The sequence below is a fragment of the Erinaceus europaeus genome, chromosome 2 (genome assembly GCF_950295315.1).
Source record: "Erinaceus europaeus chromosome 2, mEriEur2.1, whole genome shotgun sequence".
NCBI lineage: Eukaryota > Metazoa > Chordata > Mammalia > Eulipotyphla > Erinaceidae > Erinaceus > Erinaceus europaeus.
The window spans coordinates 100569193-100582850 of record NC_080163.1 but is presented as its reverse complement, the minus strand read 5'-3'; positions in this window follow the sequence as shown (position 1 = coordinate 100582850).

The window sequence follows — 13658 nt, the reverse complement described above, 5'->3', positions numbered from 1 at the left end:
CCTCCCTCCCTCCCTCCCTTCCTTCCTTCCTTCCTTCCTTCCTTCCTTCCTTCCTTCCTTCCTTCCTTCCTTCTTTCCTTCCTTCCTTCCTCCTTCCCTACCTCTCCCCCTACCTCTCTCCCTTCCTTTCTCCCTTCCTTCCTCCCTCCCTCCCTACCTCTCTCCCTACCTCTCTCCCTTCCTTTCTCCCTTCCTTCCTTCCTTCCTTCCTTCCTTCCTTCCTTCCTTCCTTCCTTCCTTCCATCCCTCCTTTCCTCCTCTCTCTGTCTTCCCCTCCTCTCTCCATTTCTCTCTGTCCTATCCAACAATGATGTCAGCAATAATAACTACAACAAGAAGACAACTAGGACAAGAAAGAGAAGTTTCATTTTAAATTTTTGATTTTTGTTCTTTAGTTTTCCAAATTCAGTTTTAACATATTACTTGTTTCTTTTAAAAACAGTTACCTTAAGCAAAGTGCAGATATTTACTTTACTTTAACCCAATTTAAATATCTCAGGTCCCACCTCCCTTTAGATAGTAGTGTCTCCTTGAGATTACATTTTTACTATCTTACAAATTGTTTAAAATCAAAGTAACTGCTTGATGTCTGCTAGTACGTTAGAGATTTCTTGCTTATGTTCTCTTCTTGTAAGATGTAGATGATCTATGAATAGACAATGATGTATTTCATCACTTGAGTATTATTTGTAAGTGTATAGTTTGTGACTTCAAATCTACTTGGGACAATACTCATTTTATAATGTGAATTATCTTCGTGCTTACCTCAAGTGGTCTGAGTTCTGCTTTATTGTTATTTTTAAATGTTATTTAACTGCAATTGACTTGTCATTATCACTGAGAAATTTTTTTCTTTCATACTCCACAACTATTTTAAATCTATTCTACACATATTAAATGTTCTTCCAATTTCACTTTCTTCCAGCCATTGAGCTACTACTTAATAAAATTAAGTAAAATCAAATAAAAACTCAACAGAAATAATCCATTTGCATAGTTAAAATTTATTTATATCTGCTTTATAGTCTTGCTTTTTAATTACTAGTTTTAAAATGAAATAACCTGTTTATCCCCAGCGATTATCTGCTTATACTTTCTTCTCCATTCTTTCTATTACTTAGTCATTAAAAGAAGATGTTTCTGAAGTATTTTGTGTGCTAGATATCAAACTAAATGTTATAAATATAATAAATCATTTAGCTGAGTTCAATAGATAAATTAACTATCTATTACAAGATACTTTGGTAACTTCTGTATTGAGAAATATGTATAAAATTTGGTGCTATCAGTGGCTGTAGAAGATCCATAGCAAGTTGGATAGAGTTTAAAAGGAGTCAGTATATAAATTAGGGCATAAAAGATCAATAAGGGGAGTTGGGCGGTAGCACAGCTGGTTAAGCAAACATGGCGTGAAGCACAAGACCAGCATAAGTATCCTGGTTCTAGCCCCCCCAGCTTCCCACCTGCAGAGTAGTTGCTTCACAGGTGGTGAAGCAGGTCTGCAGGTGTCTATCTTTCTCTCCCCCTCTCTGTCTTCGTCTCCTCTCTCCATTTCTCTCTGTCCTATCCAACAATGATGACATCAATAACAACTACAATAATAAATACAACAACAATAAAAAACAACAAAAAGGAAAATAAATAAGTATTTAAAAAATGTAAAAAAGATCAATAAATAGTATCTGTTTGACAGGAAGTTCTACCAAACCAAAGGTTCAGATTGTTGGCTGCTTTTGCCACTTAGACTAGAAGCAAGAGATGGTAAGAGGAAGATAAATTTAATTAGGTGTTAGCCAAACCTGAGAAGGTGACAGATTTTTGTCTCAAAACATCATCTTTCTTTGAGGTTAGGGTCTAGGGATTATAAAGGGTGGTGGGGATCAGTGGGGCATCCAGTCACAAAGACATTTGTCAGATATAGAGTCCTGTCACTATGTTGTCGGCAAGGAGGTCCTGTCATGAAATTCTCAAGCTGTAAGAGGCCATGAGAAATGAATCATCAGAGCTTAGCGACCTATAAAACTTCAAGATACAATAATTAAGCAGTACTTTCTCCCTGAGGTTTGTGTAATAGGTTCATCTTTTTCCAAAAGTCTGCATAACAAGCTCCTGGTTTTAACTTTCTTTAAAAGTATATATGTGGAGAGCAAGATGAATCAGCTGATCTTGCTTACTTACACCAAGACCAGATGACCTTGTATTATCCCCTAGAAATCCTGCAGTAAATTAAATGATTAGCTTCTGAGAGGCCTCAGTTCTTCCATTGTATGTAAGCTAAGTTTCCCAGAGAGAAGCATAGAAGAAAGAAAACCATGAAAACAGTAAGAGGGAAATATTTTTACCAAAGATAAAAAGATCTGAAGTAAATAGGAATCACCAGTAAGTTTGTGGTAGATGGAAAATGGCTGATGGGAAAACAATAGAAAGAGACCATGTACTGCACCCAGGAGAATAGAACTCTCAGCCCTAGATTTTGTGTCAATTCAAAGTTTGTCAGATGTAAGCTACATTCACCAGACTACGAAGTAACTCAACACCAGTCATAAAACAACTGGGATTTATTTAAAAATACTCATGTTTAGAACTCTGCATGAGTATGTTAAAGTTAGACCCTGGAAGCAGCCATTTACTACTCCATGTAAGATTATACGATTACTTGGAGGCCATTATCAAATCACTAACAAAAAGGAAATAAAATGTAAAAAATAAAATGTAATGTTTCTATTTGTGGTAAAAGACAGATTTTCTTTCTATTTAGTGTAATAGAAATTATGTCTTCTAGAACAAATGACAGCTGTAATGTAATCACCTGGACCTATCTGCAACATATCTACATCATTTAGAGGATTGGGCGAATTGACATAAGCATGATATGTTCATGCTCATTTCTGTGATGTGGATGATAATTTGTTTACTTAGCAACAGTGAAATTCTGGTAGAATCACCTGTTAGCCACAATTCTTTTTAAATCCCATATATTTTAAAGTTAACATTTAACTTATGAACATAATTCATAGACACATTCTAGAAGTTTCTTAGTTCATAAAACAAACTCTTTTGATAAGCAGTTAATTTATACTCATTAATGTTCCTCAGTGATGTAGAGATTTTTTTAATTTATTTTTTGTTAGTGATTTAAGATGGATTTATAAAATTGTAAGACAGTAAGGGTATAATTCCACACAGTTCCTACCACCAAGTCCTATGTCCCCATCTCCTCCATTAGGAAATGTAGTAGTTCTCCCAAGGTTACTAATACAGGCTGATTCTGTAACTATCGATCTACATCTTTGTATATATGTATCCCCCCCAACATTTTTTCCAATAGTCCTACCGTTTCTTTCTTTCTAGTTCATCCCTACACCTATTTCTGCTTCTAATTGTCTTTCCTTTTTTTCCTCTTCTTTCTCAGATAAACAAAATTGTGCCTGACTTCTAGTGTTTTCCAGATTTGTTCCCTTTCATTCTTAGTATCAAAACAAGATTCCTGGTGACAAAGGCTTCTTGATGGAATGGGAGTATAGAGCCCTCTGGTTTATGTCCCCTATCATTTACCCCCTGGAAATATGGGCCAAAATTATTATTGGGGTATAGAAGGTGGGAGTTTTTGCTTATGTAATTGCTTCTACTCTGGCCATGGACACTGGAAGATCAATCCATACCCCCAGCCTGCTTCTATCTTTATCTAGTGGGGTAGAACTATAAATATATATATTTGAATCAACTTCTGGAAGGGTGTTTTATTTTTCAAAAAATGAATAGATATTTTCACAACCTTTATAACTGCAACAAATTATTACCTTCTTAAGTCAGTTGGAGAATTGGGCTTCAACTAATTTTCTTTCCATTATCAACGAAAATAATAATAATAAAGATATTTTCTTTTCTTATATATTTAGAGCTACCAGAATGTGGGAGTTGAAAAAGAAATACCTTTTTAGAATTTAGTTAATTATAGCACACGATATTTTTATTAATATATCCTTTACCTTAGTAAATTTCTTATAAGGTCACTACCAATTTCCCTCAGTATTTACTGCCTGAATTTTATTTCACAGCCTTCATGAAAAGGAGAAGAACTATAAGAAGTGCTTGATCTGCCTATTCTGCTATATGGTCTAGATTAACAACTGACTCAGTAGTTTTGTTTTGCTTTGTTTTTCCTTCTGCTCTCTTCATTCCCGACTTTTGTATTATCTCTGAAATATAGTGGTTTAAGAGAGTTTTTAATATTGAGAAAGCTCAAAATCATCTACTTTTTAATTAAAATGTAAAACATCTTCCTAGCTCTTTATAAACTATCTGATACATTTTACAGTCTATAAAGTCAAATTAGTTTGTTGATGTATTTTACGAAGTTACTGGTCTAAAAAAAATAAGGAGTCAAGAGGGGAGGAAGAGAGAGAGGAAATTGCACTTCACTGAAAGCAAGATTTTTAATATTTCACAGTCATGACAAGAGGCTTTTTATCCCTTAGCAAGCACTTGGCCATTGCTACAGGTGCTTTCTTTACTTGCTAGAGAAAATTGTGTTCCTTGAAATATGAGGTCCTACGACCTCACCATTTCATATACACATAGCACTTGTACCATCAACTTTCCATGTGTCAGTCATCAATTGCCACGCTGCCCTTAACATAGCTCATAATTAAATTGTGCTTTTTAAAAACATTTTTTGATAATTCCTTCTAGGTCCTGGCAGATTTTAATTACTGAAAGAAAAAAAACTGATTGGCTTTAACTTCTCTAGTATCCTGTAACTAATTCTTCCGCAGTCCAGACAGGATGGAGATTATAAACCATAAATCTGCAAAGAAATTTGTGCTCTTTTGTGCAGATAGACTAAAGGAGGCGGAGGTTTGCCAGCTGTGAAGACTTCAAATCTTTTCCTCCTTGTTCAATATGAGGTGATGAGTTAGACGAACTATCAGCACCAAAGACTTATCACTGTATCTTTCACAGCTCTGAAGAGTTTGAACCTTCATCATTCATGTTATCCCATCCTCCTTTCACTCCTGCAGCAAGGAGGAAAAGGGAGTTTTTGTAACTAGACTACCCCTGCATTTCTTTTGCAAGAACTCCAAACCATGTACCTCAATCAATCATTGCTAGGTGGTGCTAATAAAGCCACAGTTACAAATTTGGATTCCTCCTGAATCAGTTACTTGTGAGAAATATCCAACTATTCATTCACACCTTGTTTACATATTAATCTGACTTTACCTGTGGTTCTTAACTGTTTGGCTGGCTAATGGAAAGACACGGTGGTATGATACTGATCAAGGCAAACATGATTCCAAACAACACGGAGTTTACTATGAGGGGCCAAAACCTTAAGGATCATCAGACAAAATAATGAACAAGTGGGTTAGATTGTAAACAAACAGAATGATGTGAGAGAAGATAACAAAGAAACACACCCAAACCTTCATCAAATGGAAAAATAAGATAATTCTTTTTTGCACTATGCAAAGGGAATACTTCACTAATAGTGACGCCATATTATGTTGTCTCTGTTCATCTTTTGTCTTTCTCTTTCTTTTTTTCACCTGCTATACGAAGGCATAAAGCAGCAATAATAACAACAAAGTTCTACACTGCTCCACTGCTCATGATGATTCCCTCTTCCAGGACAAAGAACCCCTTCCTCACTCATGATACTTTGTGTAATCTCTGGGGTACACCAGCTCCCAGTTCCCTATGGTTTGTTTAGGGTCAATGAAGTTAAGTAAAACGTAAGCTTGTTAACTAAAAAGTTAAGTAAAAGTTAAGTAAAAAGTAAGCTTGTTAATTAACTATCATTAATTAAATGATAGTTAAGCCAAATGTATTTAAAATTCATTAAAATATAATTTAAGTATATACAGATTTCAGTGTTACTAGAGAGTCCATTTCAAAGTCTGAAAAGATTCACATACAAGGTAATGGATACCTCATATGGGTATGAAAGGGTTTTCTATGATGAATGTTCGTGAATATGCTTTATTGCTAAAAATAAGTGAAAGTATTTAAGCTAGAGAAGGAGACAGCATTATGGAAGTGTTTTAATTATACAAAACTTTCAATCTTCACTTCAGAAAAGAATATTCGAAATGATTTTTAAAGGTACTAAGATATTTAATGTTAGTTAATAACTACTGGACTCATATGCATGTGTTATTATGATTTACATTCCCTTGTTCATATCGATAACTGAAACAAAAATCCTACTTCATTGAACTTAATATTTGGTAGGAGAGAGAGAGTAAGTAAATCACATATTATTCTGAAAAATGCTAAGTGCTTTGGGAAATAGGAAAAATCAGATTGGTGTAACAGGCAAGTAGACCTCCAGAATAGAAGAGGAGAGTTAATGGGATAGGAGTGCCTCATGATGAGATAGATCTGATAAAGGATTTAAGGAATTTGAAGGTAAAGCATGTAAGAAAGATAGCAAGTGAGGTAGGGGCAGAATAAGTACTGAAGAGAATAGAACAGAGGAGATGACCTAGGATAGATTTCTTGACTGGTTGTAGAAAATAGATCATTCATTATATTTCAGAGCTTTGGAGACTATAAGAAAAGTCTTTAGCCTTTAAGTAACTGGCAATCGGATCAATTAGTGATTTACAGACAGGTTTTGAGAAGATTATTCAAATGTTGAGTTATGATTAAACATTATCGAGACAAAGTGGGAAGTAAGGACACTTGTGAGTTTAAAGATGTAATCATCTTTTCAGTTAGATACCTGGATTAGCATCAGAGATGTTAAGAAGTGGGAAAATTCTGCAACTCTGAATTTACCCTGCAGATAGACTTAACATGAGTTCCTGGTGAGTTAGATGAGGATGTGAGATTTTAAAAAAAAGATAAACTTGGGGGAGACAGCATAATGGTTATGCAAACAGACTCTCATGCCAGAGGCTCCTAACGCAGATTCAGTCCTCCTCACCATAAGCCAGAGCTGAGCAGTGCTCTGGTGTTTCTCTCTTTGTATCACTCTCTCTGCATCTCTCTCAAAAATAAAATTAATTTAAAAAAGAGATAAACTATATTTTTTTTCCTGAGTAAGTGAAATGACGGAGTTTCCATCAATTAGGATGGACAAATTCTAAGTTTCCAGTAGTGAAAGGATGTCTGAATCTACATTATTGGAGGACAAAATAGATAGTGGAAATAGATAAGCGCAGGCTGATGGGGCAGAGTAAAAAATACAGAAGATTCTTGTTCAGGGCTCTTTATAAATCTGGTTCAAATTGTTAATATCACCTGATTCAGAGGCAACATCTGTTCTAAATTGACTTGGTGTTTGCTGACGCTTAAATATACATTTTTATTGGTTGATTAATATTTTAAATATTAGCATGCTTATATAATATGTTCAAAGCACGAAGTTTTGTCTTTTAGATTCAAGAGACTTTAATTGTATAAGTAACAAATTTTCTGCCTCAAAATTTTGATTTATAATTGTATTTTAGTTTATTAACCCATCAGGATGAAACATAGATTATAGGGAGAAGGTGTTGGAGGACAGAACCTCAGAAGACCAGGTTGACTATTAGGACATAGTTTTGTCATAAAGTAGTACTCTGTAAACAAGACCATGGAGTCAGAAATGAGAGGTATTTAAAAGGCAGAATAATGTGGATCAAAAACAGTAGAGAATGTTCCATCCCCCGAAGGGAGGCTGGACAACATACTTTATGCTCTACTTGAGGAAGAAGAGTACAGAAACTGGGGAAGCTTGGAAAGTTCCTACTCATGACCACAACTCAGATCTACAGGGATGCAGAGGTCACATAGGCTCCTAATCTGAATATGGACCCCAGATCAAATCGATGAGGTTTATAGTCAACAACATTTATACATCTTTCTCATATTTGGGAGCTACTCTCTTCCCTGATGCAGAATTCTAGTCCTTCTTCCAGCCATGGCATCACCTCCCCAGACAATAACTTGGATCCACCAGCATATCAGATGTCAGGCTCAGGAAAAAAAAATACCCCAAAAACTAGTATATTCATGGGCTCTTTGGAATACAACTAAAATAGGACTACTAACTATCTATAAAACAGAGACTTCCCCAAATCTTCACCTGAACTATTCCAGCCTTTGGTTTCATGATTCAACAATTTGTTTGGCTTTATATGTTAACTCTTTTTTCAGCCACCAGGTTCCAGATGCTAGCATGATGCCAACCTGACTTCCTTGGGCAGACGACCCCACCAATGTGTCCTGGAGCCCCACTTCCCCAGATCCCCACCCCACTAGGTAAAGAGAGAGGCAGGCTGAGAGTATGGATCGACCTGTCAACGCCCATGTTCAGCGGGGAAGCAATTACAGAAGCCAGACCTTCCACCTTTTGCATCCCACAATGACCTTGGGTCCATACTCCCAGAGGGATAAAGAATAGCAAAATTATCAGAGGAGGTGATGGGATACAGAGTTCTGGTGGTGGGTGTTACAGAGCGAGAATTAACCACCATCCACTGCAAGGAAGCAAAAGATGTTTATTTATGAATTGCAATCCGGGCCGAGTGGTGACTAATGTTAGTCTACCAAGCTCGACCCTGAACAAGGCTCAAACCACACAAGTTATAGGATTCTAGAGTACATTTTGGGTGGGGAATATGCAAAACTAGAATTCTAATAAACACTCAATAGCATTTTGCAGAAAACACAGGATCCAATCATTTCAGACATTGCCATGCCCTAAGCAGCCTATAAGAATTGTCTAATTTCAAGCCTTTATGCAAAATAGGGTCACCACACTTTCTCGTTGTCAGCTAAGACCACCGGGCCATCAGCTCCCTCGGCCTTGAGCAAGTGGTTGGGTTTCAAGGACTTGGTTAGGCTAGCTATTCTCTTTAAGACAAACAACAGGTGGCTTACATGTTGGTGTGTGGGTTTTGTCGCCTCTTATTTAATAAATGAGAGGTACAGGAATTTTCCACTGCAGACTATACTTATAACTCATGCTTAAAATTTTACTTAAAGCAATTCAAAAGTTACTGCTTCTAACTGTGGGAATTATGTGGAGTTGTCCCCCTTTTATCCTATGGTTTTTGTCAGTGTTTCCTTTTTTAAAAAATATTTATTGACTGATTCCCTTTTGTTGCCCTTGTTGTTTTATTGTTGGATAGGACAAAGAGAAATGGAGAGAGGAGAGGAAGTCTGGGGGAGAGAAAGATAGACACCTGCAGACCTGCTTCACTGCCTGTGAAGCGACTCCCCTACAGGTGGGGAACAGAGAGCTTGAACCGGGACCCTTACTCTGATCTTTGGGCTTTGCTCCATGTGCACTTAACTCTCTGTGCTACCACCCAACTCCCTAGTGTTTCCTTTTTATATATAAAAAATTATTTAAAAAAAAAACAGAATAAAAACCACACTGTGGTTTAAATAAAAAAAGTTTGTCAACTTTTTTCCTATTATGTGCATAGAAAATAGAAAAGAAGACTAGAAGTTTTTTGTTTTTTGTTTTAAGAAAGAAATTGCTATTTCATTAAAAACATTGCATTGTATATTCATTCCTTATGGGATGAGACCTTTAGATATGTGGCAGTGTGAATGATAGTGTTGATAATCATAGAAAATACCATGATCTTGGATGTGGTTCAGTGTAAGGAGTAGCAAGTACAAATTCCCCAGTTCAATTCCAAGCATCACATGTACCAGAATGGTGTTTTGATGCTCTCTTTATATATATATATATATATATATATATATATATATATATATATATATATATATATTTTTTTTTTTTTTTTTTTTTTAAGATAATAGAGGGGAAACCCTCAGTATCCACATGCAGGAGGAAAGTCAACAGCATGCTGCAGTGTCTTTCTTTCTTTCTATATCTCCATTCCCTCTCAATTTTCTGTCTTGTTAAATAAATAAAAAAAACAATTAAAAAAAATAAAGAAGACTGCATTCATTTCAGGACCTGTCATCCTCAAGTGGCAGAGTATGTTGACCAAGCCTCCATTCCGAAATTCTCCACCACTGTTGCTCCACATTGAGGAGAAGGTCCTGTAGAGGCCCACAAGATGATCCACAAGGCTGTTCCTGATGTACATAACCAGTGATTGTGGAGAGAGGGATCTTTTAGTGTGGTAGGCTCATCTTATCCATATGGAATTCCCTGACAAAAGCCCCAGATGATGGGGTGGCTGTTCTCTTGCCCTTATCCAGCTTCTGTACTCTTTACTTTATCTGTCAAGGTTAGCCTTAGAGTGATTGAGGGAAGTGAAATAGGAAGTAGGTGAGGAGAGTATCTAGGTTTAAGTAGAAATTATTTGATTGAATCATGTTGAGGGCAAGGTCCTATGGGGGCCCACAAAGGGGTCTATTTCGTTGTTCCTGATAGAGATGACTGGTAACAATGGAGGGAGGGATTTATTTGTGGTCTAGGCCCATCATGTGTGTTTGGGAATCTCAGGACTCACTGAATAGGGCCCTAGATGATGGGGTGGCCTGATAGTGACTAAAGATTCATTGGTAAAGTATGCTAGTCTTTTGCTCTTATTCAGCTTTTGCAGTCCTTGCTTTGATATGGATAGCTTTGGAGTGAGTGAAAGAACTATAATAGGAAATAGGTGAGGAGGGTATCTAAGTCTAAGTAGACACTATTTCACTATGAAGTTTATACTGATTCACTGCAGACTATTGTATACTTTTTCTTTAAGGTATATATTTTGTTCTAATTTGTGGATACTGTGAACATATGCCCTATCTCATGGGACCTGGTCTACACCTAGGTTTTGGGACTTTGTTGGGAAGTGAACCACCTGGAATGGAATTAGAAAATCCTCTGAAAGGCAAGGTCTCACCCGATTAATGAGGCTGAAGGGTTGACATTTCCATGCATGAAGTCTCTGGACACAGTCTGAAGTGAAGCATACTGAGGTATTACTCCTTGTGTTGATTAGGTTGGGATCGGCAGATGCAATATCACTTGGATCAACAATGGTAGAGAATTTTCCATGGACAACATACTCTTTGCTCTACCTGAGGAAGATGGGTTCTAATATTGGAGCAGCTTGAAATGTTCCTACTCATGACCACAGAATGTGAGCTCAGATCTACAGGGATGCAGAGGTCACATAGGCTCCTAAACTGAATATGGGTTCCAGATCAGATCAAATCAATGGGATTTAGAGTCAACAATATTTATACACCTTTCCCATATTGGGAAACTACTTTCTTTCCTGATCCAGCTTTCTGGTCCTTTTTCCAGCCATGACATCATCTCCCCAGACAATAACTTGGATCCATTGGCATATCAGATTTCAGGCTCAGGGGCAAAAAGAAAAAAAAAATCTAGTATAGCCACAGGCCCTTTGGAATATAACTATAAAATGCCTACTACTAGCCACAAAACAGAGACCCACCCAACTCTTCATCTGCAGTACTCCAGTCTTTAGGTTCATGATTAGTCAACAATTTGTTTGGCTTTATGTGTTAACTCTCTTTTTAGCCACCAGGTTTCAGATGCTAGCATAATGGCAACTAGACTTCCCTGGGCAGACAACCCCACCAATGTGTCCTGGAGCTTTGCTTCCCCATTAAGGAAAGAGACAGGAGAGGAGTATGGATCACCTGTCAATGCCCATGTTGAGAGGGGAAGCGATTATAGAAGCTAGACCTTTCACCTTCTGCATCCCACAATGACCTTGGGTCCATACTTCCAGATGGTTAAAAAATAAGGATCTACCAAGGGAGGGGATGGAATATGAGTTCTGGTGGTGGGAATTGTATGGAGTTGTTCCCCTCTTATCCTATGGTTTTGTCAGGCAAAGTTTACTAAAGTTATGGGCCCCTTGGAATATACATAAAATATACCTACTAGTTTTTTATAAAATGTAAACATCATGTCTCATCTTTTAAAAAAATTTTATTTATTTATTTATTTATTTAAGAAAGGAGACATTAACAAAATCATAGGATGGGGGGGTACAACTCCACACAATTCCTGCCACCCAATCTCCATATCCCATCCCCTCCCCAATAGCTTTCCCATTCTCTATCCCTCTGGGAGCATGGACCCAGGGTCATTGAGGGTTGCAGAAGGTGGGAGGTCTGGCTTCTGTAACTGCTTCCCTGCTGAACATGGGTGTTGACTGGTTGATCCATACTCCCAGTCTGCCTCTATCTTTCCATAGTAGGGTGAGTCTCTGGGGAAGCTGAGCTCCAGAACACATTGGTGGGGTCTAGAGTCCAGGGAAGCCTCGCCGGCATCCTGATGGCATCTGGAACCTAGTGGCTGAAAAGAGAGTTAACACACAAAGCCAAACAAATTGTTGAAGAATCATGGACCCAAAGGTTGGAATAGTGGAGATGAAGTGTTGGGGGTACTCACTGCAAACTCTAGTGTACTACTGCTTTCAGGTATATATTTGTGAACCACCTAGGATAGACTTAGAGAATACTATGAAAGGAAAGGTCTCACCCGAGTGATGAAGCTGAAGGGTTGTCATTCCACACCTGAAGTCTCTGGACACAGTCTTAAGTGAAGCGTGCTGGGGTGGCATTCATTGTGTTGATTAGGTTGCAATGAGCAGATGCAATATTATTTGATAAGAATTGGGAGAAGTATACAGGAAAGTGGGCCCTATCCAATGGTTCCAGGACTGGGGGAAGTTTAGGCTCTAAAGTGGAAATGTGAGGTTCCTGCTGTCTTAGAGTTTGAGAAGACAGTGGATAGTTACTGTTATCATCACATTATTTGGTAATTGGGTTAGCTTTGAAAAGTCCCTTTGTTAGACATACAATCAATTTTCCCCCTCTCATATTAATTAAATGGTGATTTATATTACTACAATTTAATAGCTGTGTACATAAACACTATTCCCATCACCAAAAGATTGTGTCCCATACCACCCATCCGCCCCCACCCCCAACCCCCACTGGCCTAGGAAGCCACATGTCCACCATCCTGCTCACCACAGGGTTTTTACTTTGATGCCCTACTTTCAATTTAGTCAGATCCTTCCTTTAGTTTCCTTTTCTGATCTTTCTCAACTTCTGTTGATGAGTGGGATCATCCCATACTCATCTTTATCTTTCTGACTTAGCTCACTTAACATAACTCCTTCTAGCTCTGACCAAAATAGGTCAGAGAAGTTTAATTCATTGTTCTTAGTAGCTGCATAGTATTTCATTGTGTATATATACCACAGCTTTCTCAGTCACTCATCTGTTGTTGGGTACCTGGGTTGCTTCCAGGTTTTAGCTATTATGAATTGTGCTGCCATGAACATAGTAGTACACACATCTTTTTGGTTGGGTGTTTTGGAGTCCTTGGGGGTAAATCCCCAGGAGAGGAATTACTGGGTCATATGGAAGGTCCATGTCTAACCTTTAGGATCCTTTCTTCATCCTTACTTCTTCTCACTGTGACTATGATGTGTCTTGGTGTCTTCAGGTCTGGGTTGATTCTGTTTGGGACTCTCTGGGCCTCTTGGATCTTAATGTCCTTTCTCTTATTCAGGTCTGGGAAGTTTTCTTCTATAATTTCCTCGAGAATGTTTCCTTCCCCTTCCTCTCTTTCTTCCTCAGGCAGGCCAATTATATGAATGTTAATTCTTTTGAGATCATCCCATATGTCTCTGTTGTTGTTTTCAGTGTCTCTCAATCTCTTTTTGAGCTCTTTCACCTCTTTCTTAGTTTTCTTTAAC